Genomic DNA, 13,762 nt, shown 5'->3' on the forward strand with positions numbered 1-13,762 from the left:
GGCCGAACCAGCTATCCACGGCAGCAGCGGAGCTCCACGTGTTTGGTTACATTGAGGCTGGGAATGGGAACAAATAAGAGAGATCTGTGCATTCACATCGTTGCTGTAGTTATGCTCTCAGAAGCTGGCCCACGCCCTGGAGGAAGGTACGCATAGAATTCAAGTAGCAGTCCAGGAAGACCCATACTGAAAAGCCTTACGTGCATGTGAGGAGTCCCACAAGAACCGTACTAGACATTTGCTGTTATTTCATCCACTCCTCATGACATGCTGAGATCTGTGACATCTTTCTCTTTGTAGAAAAGGAAACTGAGGACCAGAGTATTGGTACCAGCAAAGATGCGGTAAAAGGAGGATTTGGGCTCAAGGTGGCTCAGCAGCTTAAGATTCTTGCCACCAAGCCAGGCAACTTGAGGCTAAACCCCTGTCCTCTGACCTTTACCCACATACAAACATACACTGAATGAATGGGGGAATGGGGGAATTGAGTGAATGAAAATAAGTAGAAATAGATGAGGATTTGAAACCTAGGTTGTCTCCAGGCTAGAACTGGAGTTAGGTCCTCTATCCTGGGAAACCTGATTGGAAGATGAATAGGAAGCAGGTGGCCATCCCATTGTCAGGATTGGAGGAACCCGTTTGAGAGCCCTGACCGTTGAACAGCAAGTAAGAGCAGTTCTTGAGTGGTCTCTGTGCTCAGTTCTAAGTGCTATGAACTAGAAACCCTTAATTCCACCTTACTTAGTGAGTCCTTCCCCTCCAGTCAACAAGAGGGCTCTCTGACTTTCTGCCTTCTGTAGGCAGCCCCCAGTGTTGCACTGTAGCGTTCCCACCCGTCAGTGAAGGCGAATCTCTTCTTCATGCCCTCCCCACCTTGTTAGCAAGAAGAAACCAAAGTCTAAAGAAAAGGACCTCACTAGAGCTTCAGACAGTTCCTTCTTTAGCATTCCTAGTCCTAACTATGTTTTTAAAAGGCAAGAGAAGCTAGGTACAGTGGCACACACCTGTAATCCCAGTACTTGGAAGGCTGGGGTAGAGAGATTGTTATGAGTTCAAGGCAAACGTGCTACATAACAAGCCCCTGTCTCAAAACAAACAAAAACAAATGTGGTGGCTCAAGGCTAAAATCCAGTAGTTAAGAGGCAGAGGTAGAAGAACTGCCACAAGCCTGGGCTGTATAACAAATTCCAACCCAGCTAGGGCCATGTATCAAAACCCTGTCTCAAAGAAACAAGGCAAGAGGGCTGGAGAGACTGTTCAATGGTTGTGAGCACCGGCTGTTCTTCCAGAGGACATAAGTTCAATTCCCAGCACCCACATGGCATCTCACACCTCTTGGTAACTCCACTACCAGGGGACCTGACAAAACACCAATGTACATAAAATAAAAATAAGTTAATTTAAAAAACAGTTGTATGCCTGTAATCCCAGCACTCTGGAAGGCAGAGGCAAGCAAATCTCTGTGAGTTCAAGGCCAGCCTGGTCTATAAAGTGAGTCCAAAACAGAAACCCTGTCTCAAAATAAAAAAAATAAAACAAAAAACCTGAGAGATTCTGGACTTGGTAAAGTACAGCTTCCTTTATTCCCATCTGACTTGTAAATGGGAGTTTGTGAACTCTTCCAAAAATATAAATCTCATTGTAAAACAACTACTTACCTCTGACAAGTTTATTATGTGGGTCAGGGATGTGGACAGGATTCAACAGGGATGCCTTATGCCTGGCTCAAGCTCTGGATATCTGCGGAAAGAAAGCTCAGAGGCTAAGGAAGGCTTCATAGCTAGGGCCTGAATTCACCTGGAGGCTTGTTCATTCTTATTTCTGGTGAAGCATTGTAAACCAGGACCTTATGATTGTGGACGAAAACAGCTACAAACTGGTGCGTCTCACAGCCAAGGGCAGGTATCCTCGGTGGTAGCCGGATGGAATCTGCTGCCTTTCCTAACCTAGCATTGAAGTCCAGTGTGTCCCAGCATTGAAGTCCAGTGTGTCCAACCACATCCTGCCTTCTAATCCTGCCTCATCCATCTCAAGACAAAATAGTCTCATTTCTTGATGGAGTACAAAGTTCTGGGAAGATTATGGTCTGTTTCCTGTTTCGGGAATCAGTTTGATTTAATCTCTTTGGAGCAAGTGGACACCTCCAGGGGAGGGAAAGGACTGCTAATACCGGGCATGTTTCCTCTTCTGGTCTCGGCTTCACAGGTCCTTACTGCTTGGCTCTTTCTATTATGTCCTTTGAAAAGATTTTGAGTTCTTAGTGAAAAGGAGTTTCTTTTCTGGGAAGGAAGAACTTGCAGGTGCTTTTTGAGTGTACATGATAAATCTACACCCCCAAAGTAACATGTAAACAGTAAACACTACACCTGAACTCATAGGATTAGATGACAAATTACAACCATGGCAAATGGATACAGTGATTATAACTTAATGAAAAGTACATGAATAAAGCACTGGATTCATTCATAGGGAGAATGGCTGGAAACTGAAAGCAGGGGCTTTTAATGTATGCAGCACTTGACTAGAGTGTCAGGAGCCCTGGGGTGAATGCCTTGCAGTACAAAACAAAAGTAAAACAATTTTGTATACTTGTGAAGTTCACTAATCTCTGCCCCTTGTCCCAAGATTTTATTATACTTTCAAACACCTAGCCAAATTGAAAAAAAAATGTTTATATTGAACACCTATGTAATCACCACTTGCATTATCCATTGACATGTAGTATACTATATTTGAGTTATACATTTGTCCCTGTATCTGCTCATTTATTTATGGTGCATTTAAAAGTAAGTTCCATGCCGGGTGTGGTGGCTCACACCTGTAATGTCAGCACTCTGGAGGCTGAAGTAGGAGGATCAAGCATTTGAAGCTAGGAACTGGAGAAATGGCTCAGCAGGTAAGAGCGCTTGCTCATCAGTCATGGCGGGCCCTGATCCCTGCACCCACATCCTGCACTTCATAAACACCTGTTAACTTGGGCTGCAGAGATCTAGCCTCCAAGGGCATCCTTACACACAGACACACACACACACACACAAAGTTTGGCCAGGCGTGATGGCACATCCCAACACTTAGGAAGCAGGGTAGGCAGATCTCTGAGTTCTGCAAAACCGAACTCCAACAGTGTAAAGAGCTCATTGTCTAATGTCTGGGAGCCACTCAAGGGTCTTTTGGGCTCCTCCAAAGACTTTGGGTTACTTCCCTGCAGCACACACACAGCTTGTCTTCTAAGCTCTACTGGATCCACTCTACTACTGCTAGGGGTTTTGTTGTTGTTTTGTTTTGTTTTTGGTCATCTCATGGTGCTGGAATCTTCAAAATGCTGCACTTTTACCAATATCCTTTCCTGGGCTCTCTTAGTGAGAGAGCCTGCCACATAGCAAGCCTCAGATGCTTTTCCATGACCCCTCCATGCTTTCAAAACCAGTTCCACCGTACCAACCTTGGTTGCCAACAGGAGGTACAACCTTCTGCAGCACTTCTGGAAGACGGCTTCTGTGTATAGACCCTAGGGAAACACTTCCCAGAAGACTTGGCATCAATGATGCTGTTGTCTCCCTAATCACAGCTGATTGTTCAGCCCCAGCTCACCAGCATTCGTTGTTCCATCAGAGTGAAGGTTTTCTTTAGTGGCTCTGACCTCTTGTTAATTACAGCCAATTTTTCAGCTTCAGCTGACCCAGTCACCACATTCTTCACACAAATGGCCTGAAAGTCTTTGATTTCCTCAAACTTAACAAGGCAGGCGTCCATTGTCTACACTGCTCTCAGCGTTCTTATCTCCCAGGCTCCTGCAGAACCGCTCACTGAGCGCTCAACACTCAAAGGCTTTTCCAGCCCAGACTTCCAAAGCCCTTCCACAATTCTCCCAGAAACCTCCCAAAATTGTCAGGTCTGTCACAGCAATACCCCCACTATCCTGGTGCTTCTGGTATTCCTGTCTTTCTTAGGGTTTCTATTGCTGTGATGAGACACCATGACCAAGGCAACCTGGGGAGGAAAGGGTTTCTTTGGTTTATTCTTCAACAGCACTGTTCATCACTGAAGGAAGTCAGGACAGGAACTCAAACAGGTCAGGAACCTGGAGGCAGAAGTTGATGCAGAGGCCGTAAGGGGTGCTGCTTACTGACTTGCTCCTCATGGCTTGTTCAGCCTGCTTGCTTACAGAACTCAGGACCACTGGCCCAGACATGACACCACCAACAATGGGCTGTGCTCTCTACTCTAACTAATTTTAAAAATGCCCTAAAACTAGATCTTAATGAGGCATTTTTCTCAATGGAGGATTCCCTCCTTTCAGATGACTCTAGGTTATGTCAGTTGACATGAAACTAGCCAGTACAGAAACTGAGAGTTATTTGCAGCTGTTTTTCTTTCAGGCAAAATATATACAGTGAAGTGCACAGATCTTTTTTCTTCTGTTTTTAGGGTTTTTTTTTTCCTTAGAAAAAAAATTTTCATAGTTCTCCCTCCCCCCATTTCTTCCATACTTCTAGATTAAGTTACTGATGGTAACTCTGGAGTCTATGAGGGGGGACAGAGAGCCTGCCTTGTCTGTGTTGGTTACAAAACTTCAGCCAATGACCCTCAGGAGCTGAACAGTGGTCCTGAAGGCACTTGGTTTTCATTTGTTTCAATTTATGTATTTCCTCTTAGCCCTTTAGTAAACATTCTTATTTTGTTTGTTATCCATGTACACCCCAGAATGTAAGCTCCTGAGGGCTGCCATCTCTGACCTGCTCTCTTGCCACGCCCAGTGTCTGACCTGCATTGGGAATACTTGAGAGAACAACTCGTTGTTTCCTTTCCTAGACACAGAAAGGTGGGCTGCAGCGGTGGGGGGGACGGGGAAGTGACTTGACTCATAGGGAGACAGAGCGCCCCCGCTATTGCTATCCTTCAGCCCTGCTATTCCAGTTCTACAGGTAAGCGGGGGTGGGAGCTGAGGGGGGTCCCCACTTATCCTTCTCTTGGTCCCTCCCCCCTTCTCCCAAGACCGCTCTTGATAGTGCTAATTGGGTAGGGAGCTCTGAAAAGGACTAGGAGTCAAGCAGGACAAGAGCTGGGCGGGTTTCACCAGGGAGGCAGTTAAGAAGAAGTCTATTCTGTAGTTGTCTACACCGAGCCTTCTTTCCCAGGGCCTCTAGGGTGGGTCACTTAAGAACTTTCCTCTGGAATTCTGTGTCACACCTGCACAAATACCACACTGCTCAAATATTATATAGAGAAAATAAATTTCCAGGTTTTTGTTTTTGTGTTTTTTTTTGAGAACGGGTTACTTTGCCAAGCTGCATGTACCTGGAAGGTTCCAGGAAGAGTCAGGTAGGCTCAGGTCATCCAGCACATGACAGGCCTGAAAGCCCAGGGCTCTGACTCCACACCTGACTGCAAATTTTCCCTAGTGTGCTCAAACCTGGCAGCGCCCTTCACTTGGTCTCATGGACAACCACTTATTCTATTTAATTACATTACCAAATATTAGTATAGAAAATCATTTTATGGAGCTGGACGCCATGGCTCACACCTGTAATCCCAGCACCTGGGGAGGCAGAGGCAGGGGGATCTCTATGGATTCCGGGCCAGTCTGGTCTACAAAGTGAGTCCAGGATAGCCAAGGTTACACAAAGAAACTGTCTCGAAAAACCAAATTAAGAAAGAGAAAGAAAATCACAGGCTTCTTGAACTTGTAACAGTCGTCACTGGCTGGAGTCTGACATTTAGGAGACTGGATAGTGCTCTTGGGTAGGTTGTCTCTGGGGTGGACCTGCCGAGGAAGGGCGAGAGGGGCAAATCTTACTGAAGGAGGGGTTTTTACTACCCAGTGGGAGGAAGGCCCATTTCAAAGCACACTCCCAGGCCCCGGCTCTGGTCAGTACCCACTTATTCCACAAATATAGAAGGATGGTTTACATAGAATTCTAACCTGTCGTCCCAGGTCTTGCAGCATCCAAAGTGCTCCAACTGGGGACTGCTACCTCCCGAAGCACCGGCATATGGTTTAGGAGCACTAGGCAAGGGACCGCAGCCCAGACGTCTGAGAACAGAGTCCGCCGCGCCCTTGGTCTCACAGGGCTTTCAATCTTCCCCCTTCATCTCCCCGCCCGCTGCAGAGCACCACGTGCCGTGCTTTCCACCCAGCTGAAGAGAGTCAGGCCCAGCATGCACATCTGGAAAGCAAGAGAGATTTCCCTGGGGTTCGGGTGGGGATGACGTGGGCTGGTTTATTTAAGATGACACCCACCCGTTCTAGGAACTAGGCAAACTCTTTGCAATTACATCCTTTGTCCTTTAAGTACCTTGCAGCAGGAGATGTGTGGGGATGGCGCGCGGGGGGCGGGGGGGGGCGCAGTGAGGTCTGGGGAGAGATTACGGATGAGGATCTCATTTGGAGGATGGAGCGATGGCTTTCGAGTGCCTGGGCTCTACTGGTGTGGCTTGCTCCTGGTGTCAGTCTCCTCATCTGTAAACTAGGAAGAAAGCCCATGCCCAGGGGCGTAGGACTGTGGCTAGGTGGAAGATGTTAGGTGCCAAGGGAAGACGGGGAGTGAGCGTCTTGTCGTGTTACCCGGAGACCCCCCTGGTCGCCCGGGGAACTCCGAGGCGCAGCCCCGGCGCAGGGGTGGGGCCCGCGGAGGCGGAGACGCCCGCCTGGCGTCAGCGAACCAGCGCCCGTCTCTCAACGGCCAATGACGAAGCGCCTTACAGCCCAGGCCGCGTAGGGAGCGAGGCTGCGGCGAGTGAGGCGCTGACAGGGATTCGCGGGGCCATCTAGCACAGACCCCCTGGACCACGCCGCCATCGCTTCTTCCCGCCCAGTCCCTCTCTCTGCCGCTTCTCCTCGCCATGGAGGCGAGGCCGCCGCCGCCGCCGCGGGGCTTCGAGCAGCGGACCGGGCGGCGGCCCTGAGGGGAGCGGCGGGCCGAGACGCCGCCGCGGTGCTGAGGCGGAGCTGCCGTGCGCGTCCCCCCCGCGGTCCCGCCCAACGCCGGGCTAGGTAAGCGTTCGCGCCTGCCGCCGTCGGGTGGGCTCGGGAAGGTGGGGTGGCCCTGCCGCGCGTGGGAGCGGTCCCGGGATCCCGTCCTGGAGGAGCGCCTCTGGCTTGTGCATCCTGGCACGGGGGACAGGGGGAGGGGGTCCCGGAAATGTGCGGGGCACGGACTGGCTGGAACTTTGCGGACGTCCTCCTCCAGCCGGGCCATAGTTCATTCTGAAAGGTGGTGGTGGTGGTGGGGGGGGGGAACAAGCCAAAAAACAAAAAACTTTTGAGCAGCGAGAACGGTATTTGTTCAGGTCCATTTAATGGGAGGAGATAGGTGGCTCACGCAGTGATCATTTTTCGCCCCCTCAAAAACCTTTCCTGGTCCTACTCCTAGGCCCCTCTCAGCCTCCCATTCCCAACTGTTGTGTATGCTTAACCAGAAAAATACGGACTCAAAATTCTTACCCAAATTCAAAACGAGCCACTCGGGAAAGCACATCTCTTCTGTTTACTTTCAGTAAATCTTAAAAATTGCCACTTGGAAGGGGGAGGGGGCTAACACCTAATTGTATTTCGTAAAAATAAAAACCACAGAGGCAGCGATGATCCTGGTATATTAAGGCTTTTGTTGTTGTCAGTGGTATTTGTAAGACAAGGGAGAAGAAAAAAAGAAATATTCCAAGACAGAGCAATGCTGGCTGAAGCCCTTGGCCAGCATAGGGGATCCCTGTTGAAAAGCAGTCTGATGCCGCCCCATATGCCATCACTTGTTATCTGCTAACTATTGAGGCATCCAGAAAACCAAAAGATGGTGGATGGGGATAGATTGTGATAGGACGAACAAACATCTTTCTGCCTGGATACTCTCTTCAAAAACGTAGATCTGATGCTGTTATTGTGCACTTAAAACAAACAAACAAACAAACAAACAAACCCTCACTTTCCTTCCCTCATGAGATGAATGAAACCCCCGAATGCCTTATCATTTCCTGCAAGGACAGGCTTGCCTAAACTTAGTCTTTTATGGTTACCTTGATCCCTTCATTCTTCTTCCCCACGGCTTCAGGGTTAGCCATTCCGAGCTGCTAGCCTGACCCTCCATATTAACTCTTCGAGAAGCTTCTTGAGGAGGGGCTATGTCTTAGTTAAGTTCTCCCTATTAGAAGTCGTCTTAGTTATCTTGTAGGTCCTTAACTACTTCCCTGACAGCCTGCTTGGAGTGTAGGGCTAGGGCTTTCTTTTTCTGATTCCCTGTCTCTCCAAGTCTGGCACACCCAGCCCGCATAAGTAGTCACCAGGGAGAAGCTGGCAGACTTTATATCCCACTTGCTTCTAGTCTGCCCAGCTGTCCTTGGAAGGCCAAAAACTCCTCAGTGGTTTTCAGCTCTACCCCAAGTGACCTCACCTGTTCACTCTAAGGCATGGTTGGATCCAGGAGACTTCACTGGGTACCTTTTAGCCACGGATATATTGTGCGGGTGAATACAGAACCACAAAAGCAAACCTCTTCATATGCTTGACAGGTAAAGTGCTCAGGATTCAAACTGAAAGTGAGAAAGTCATATTCTTATGTTTGAGACGATTACAGACCAGTGCAGGACAGACGGATATAAACAGTTACATCATAGGTGTTACTAGAATAATAATAATTGGTGCTTTCTATTTGCCTGTGACAGGCTATATTATAAATGCCTTGCGTGGATTATCTCGTTTAATCTTTTCAGTAATTCTAAGGGCTCATTCCTACACTGCAGGACTAGGAAGTTGAGTGAGTAGACAGATGAGGAAATAGTCAGAATCTGAATTCTGACAGTCTGTTTCCAGAGCCTCTCTGCCTGGGTAGTCTGGGAAGGCTTTCCTGGGAAGGGATCTTCAGATCATGAGGCGACATCAGTGGGGGGGGGGGGGGGGGTTGGGGAGTGTAATGGGTAGGGGTGGAAGGTGGCGGTGGGAGAACAGGCTGCCTTGGAGGAGGAGAACTCTAAGGGAGCTGGGAAGAGGTATAGCTGGACTGGCGGTTCGGTTCGGACCAGAGTGAAGGCTTCTGTTGTTGTGTTAGGGTTTTGACAATGTAGAGGAGGCATTGAAGGAATCAGGGACTTGGAAGGGTCATTTGGGGGCGTTATGGGGCAGTGTGCTTATTGATAGCTGTGTAGTTTAGGAGCCAGTGGGCCAGACTCACAGGAGGAGGATCACATTCTCTTAGACTCAGGATAAATGCTCCTCTTAAGAGAGTCTTACTCAGTTTAGGAAAAGCCAGTTAAAACATTGGAGAGGAAAATTCTAGCAGCCAAAAAGGATATGTAGAGAAAGAAAGTCTTCCTATTATCTCCAAACCACTTCCAGGGATGGCTGAAGTTTCTAGAATCCATAAACCCTCCTCCTTTATAAACATGTATTCACTCCTCCCTCTGTGGCTATACCAGTCACACTTTACTCTTTTTAAATTAGCAAGTGTTTAGGAAATCATTCCATATTAGCATAAAGTATTGTTTACTCTTTGTGTTGACACTTCTTTTTTTTAAATTTCAATTTAAAAATGTATGTGTGTGGTTGTTTTGCCTATGTATGTTTGTGTACAACTTGTGTGCCAAGTGCCCTTGGAGGCCAGAAAAGTTGTTGGATCCTATAGAACTGGAGTTATAGACCACTGTGAGCTGCCATGTGAGTGCAGAGAATTGAACCCAGGTCTTCTGGAAGAACAACCATTTCTTACTTTTTTTTTTTCTCACAGCTGTAAAATAAGCTGTTTTATCTAAACACAGGACTGTTAACATGTATTTGTAACTAGTCTTTATGTTAAACTTTGTTTCTAGGTTTTTCTCTTATAAGAATGCAGTGAGCATCCCTCATTATATGTTCATATGTACAGTTATCTGAACAATGCATTTTAAGAAAAGGAACTACTGGATCAAAAGACCTGTGTGTATTTTTATTTTTAGATACACCAACAAGTTGCCACTCCTTTGAGGCTGTGCCTGTTTATTCTCTCCCCTGAAGTGTGGCTCAATAAATTTAAGTCAGAATATCTAGCAGAATCGTCTGTAAGGGTTTTCCAACACTCCTATGCCTGTTCCTCTGCAACCCTGAACTCCAGCCTAGTTCAGAAGAAGTCATGTGATTTGCGCAGGAAGGTCAGAAGTGGATTATGGTGGTTTACTTTTTGCAGTTCTGGCATTTGTATTTGTCCAGTACCGTTCCTGGAGGACCTCAGTGTCAGTTTGTAAACATTGTTGCATTATTTTTGCTATCTTCATGTGAAGAAATGAGATGCAGGCTTGAGTTTTAAGCAGGAAGCTGGCCAAATATAGAATCTTGTCTTTTTCCTTCTAGTGCAGGAACTAGTAAGTGTTCCAAATTCCAAAACGGAAGAAAAAATTTTTGCTTTGGTCCCGGGTGCAAAAATAGCAGTAGTGTAACACAGACTTATTAAAGCTCAGCAGGAAACTGACTGCCCAGAATTAAGGTTTATTTTAATATATTCTCCATGGAAAAGAGAATCCACTAAGTAAAACTGTATTTACTCAAAATTCACATCAGTTTGCATCTGACATTGTACTGACATTGATGTTATCTGTTAGCACACGTAGAATACGATTTCTGAAATTTTAATATCATAAAATGATATTTACTCATTTCTGTATCTTGTTTAAAATGTAGTGTTCCATGTAATATGTGAAGGCTGTTTTATTCTTTTCCTTTTTTCTTTGTATGGTTACTTTTGGATGATTTTATTGGACACTTACCCCTCAACAGGGCTTACTGAGTCCGGAGATTAATTTAGTGCTGAAGTTGAGCTGATTTGCAGTAGTGTCACTGTTTCTTGGCATTCTATTAGCACTATCAAAGACAAATCCTAGTCCTTACTTTATTTCTTAAAAACATATAGGTGTAGGAGCTAGAGAGATGGCTCACTGGTTAAAAGCACTGAGTGCTCTCGCAGAAGACCAGAGTTTGTTTTTAGCACCCACATCGGTTGGCTCATAACTTCCTATATATATTGCCAGCTCCAGGTGCTCAGACGCCTCTGCCCTGCAAGGGCAGCTGCACTGGTGTCCACACATACAATTTAAGAAATAAAAATGAAACATTAAGAAAAAGGAACCTAGTAGTCATTAAGAGTAAGTACTGCTCTTGCAGAGAACTGGAGTTTGGTTATCAGTGTCTACATCTGGCAGCTCTCAGCTGCCTGGAACTCTAGCTCTAGGGGATCGGATGTCTTCTGGCTTTGTAGGTTAAACAATCACATGCACACAGTATTTTTTTTTATTTATTACTAAATAAGCTCAAGGTGGATGGCTCCTCAGAAATGACACATTAGGGTGTCCTCTAGCCTCCACACACAGGCAAAGAGGTAGTTTTGTACTTCCACACATACTTGTACACAAAGAAGAGGCTCCGTTCCTTGTCCCCCTTGTGGGCAAACAAGTCAGGTTATCATTCACTTGTTATCTTGTGGTAGTTGTTGATGATTTGTGTATTAGTCAGAATTCTCTAGAGGAACAGAACTCACAGAATGAATGTGTGTAAGCACATGCACTTAGGGGACTTGTTAGAATGGCTTACAGGCCGCGGTCCAGCTAGTCCAGCAATGGCTGTCTACCAACAGAAGGTCCAAGAGTCCAGTAATTGTTCAGTCCATGAGGCTGGATGTTTTATCTTGGCTTCAGTATTGCCAGAACTCCAAAGAAGTCAGGCTCCAATGCCAGCGAAGGAATGGACTTGCCAGCGAGAGTGAGGGCAACAGGCAGAGAGTGAGCGCCTCCTTCTTTCATGTCTTTTATACAGGCTGCCAGCAGAAGGTGTGGCTCAGGTTACAGGTGGTTCTGCCCACCTCAAATGATTTAATTAAGAGAAAGTTCCTCACTCATGTACTCAGCCACTTGCATTTTGGTCAATTCCAGATGTAGTGAAGTTAACAACTAAGAATAGCCATCAAAACTTCCGTGTGTGTGTGTGTGTGTGTGTGTGTGTGTGTGTGTGTGTGTGTGTGTTCATGTCCATGTGTGTGCGCACCAATTTTTGCTAGGCTTGGTAATACATACCTATAATCCCCATACACCTCAGAGGCTGAGAAAAGAGGATTAGATGAGGCTAGCCTAGGCTACATGATGAGATCCTTATTTTAAAAACAAACAGCCAGCTTTTTGCTGCCTAAAAAAGTATTAGATAAATAATCTGTGACTGATCTCTTCAAGATTTTAAGATGTTATTTTTTATTATTGTATGTGTATATGTATGCATGGCTGCTCTCTGTACAGTGTGACCACGCAGGTGCCCGAGGAGGCCACAAGAATCCATTAGATCCTCTAGTCCAGTGGTTCTGAACCTTCCTAATACTTCAGCCCTGTAATACAGTCCCTCATGTTGTAGTGACCCCTAGCCATAAAATTATTTCATTGCTACTTCATAACTGTAATTTTGTTACTGTTATGAATTGTAATGTAAATATTTGATATGCAGGATGTTTGATATGTTACCCCAAAGGGGTTGAGACGCACAGGTTGAGAGCTGCTAGTCTAGACTAGAGTTACAAAGAGTAGCGAGCAGCCTGATGTGCTTGGAATTGAACTTGGGTTCCCTGAAAGAGCATAAAATGCTCTTACCTATAGAACCATCTCTCCAGCCGCAAAGGTCTCATTCTTGATAATGAATGAGAAAGTAACTGCTTTTTAAGTTATTTTATTTTTAAATTATGCATCTGTGTGTATAGGTATGTACACATGAATGCCGGTGCCCACATAAGCCAGAAAATCACAGTGGGTCCCCTGGAGCTGGGGTTACAGGCAGTTGTGAACCATCTGATGTAGGTGGGAGAAACCAAACTCAGGTTCTCTGAAAGGACAGAATAGTCTCTAAACCTCTGAGCTATTTCTCCAGCCACGAGAGTAATGGCTTCTTTTTTCTTAGAAAGACAGCCAAGACTACACAGAGAAAACCTTGTCTCAAAAAACCAAAGGGAGGTGGGGGGAGGCTCGATTGTCTTTCTGTGTGTTTATGGCTATTAGTATATGACACTTGAAAAAAGTCTCTTCAGATTTTTTAATTTTTAAAACATGGTTTCTTTTATTATTGAGTTCTTTATGCATTCTTGATCTGTTCTCTTATTAGGTATATGATTTGCAGGTACCCTTTCCTGCTTGTGAAGGGTTTATGCATATAATTTATCAGCTATATAGATCTAGCAGCAGAGGTGCTAAGCAGATGCTTAATTCTGTTCAGTTTGCCGAGGGGCTGCGGAGCTGCTCTCTGGAACCATTACAGCATATGACAGCCCAGCAGCTGTCTGAGAGTGTCTGTTTCTCCGCTCCCTTGTCTACACTCACTGTCTTCACTCTTCGGTCATTTTAGGGGGACTAAAGTAGTTTTGTGGTTTGATTTACAGACTTAGATTGTCATTGTGATTTTGTTCCATCTTTTTAAAAAAATCCTCAATTTTACACGTAAAGGAACTTGCAAACAGGGTTTTATAATCTTAAATCTGTTAAATGTTAAATCTGTTTCTGTAAAATAAAGTTTCTGTGTGATGATCTAATGAGATAAAGGACCTGTGCATTAATCATCAATAATGTTAAAACCATTTAACAAACTTCAGATAAATCACACCAGCTCCAAAACTGGCATAACTAAACCCTTACGTCTCTGTGCAACAGGACAGGAAGAGCATGGCACCATTCATGAATATTCCTGTTTCCTGCTCCACAAATTAAATAAGAACTACGACTCAAGGTGTAACAGTTTTAGGATGTTCTTAATTATGTTGTGAGAAGTGCTGTAGAGCAA

General features: G+C 45.6%; 1 protein-coding gene across 1 annotated transcript in view; it reads left to right on the plus strand.

Annotated features, from left to right (window-relative positions):
- The first annotated feature begins 6,703 nt into the window (after positions 1-6,703).
- Ptpra (protein tyrosine phosphatase receptor type A) overlaps positions 6,704-13,762 on the plus strand; it is a 112,781-nt gene continuing 105,722 nt past the window's right edge. The window contains exon 1 of the mRNA XM_051144629.1: positions 6,704-6,994. The gene's annotated coding sequence lies outside the window, so the exon portion shown is untranslated. The remainder of the gene's footprint in view (positions 6,995-13,762) is intronic.

This window comes from Acomys russatus, chromosome 4 (assembly GCF_903995435.1).
Source record: "Acomys russatus chromosome 4, mAcoRus1.1, whole genome shotgun sequence".
In the NCBI taxonomy this organism is placed as follows: domain Eukaryota; kingdom Metazoa; phylum Chordata; class Mammalia; order Rodentia; family Muridae; genus Acomys; species Acomys russatus.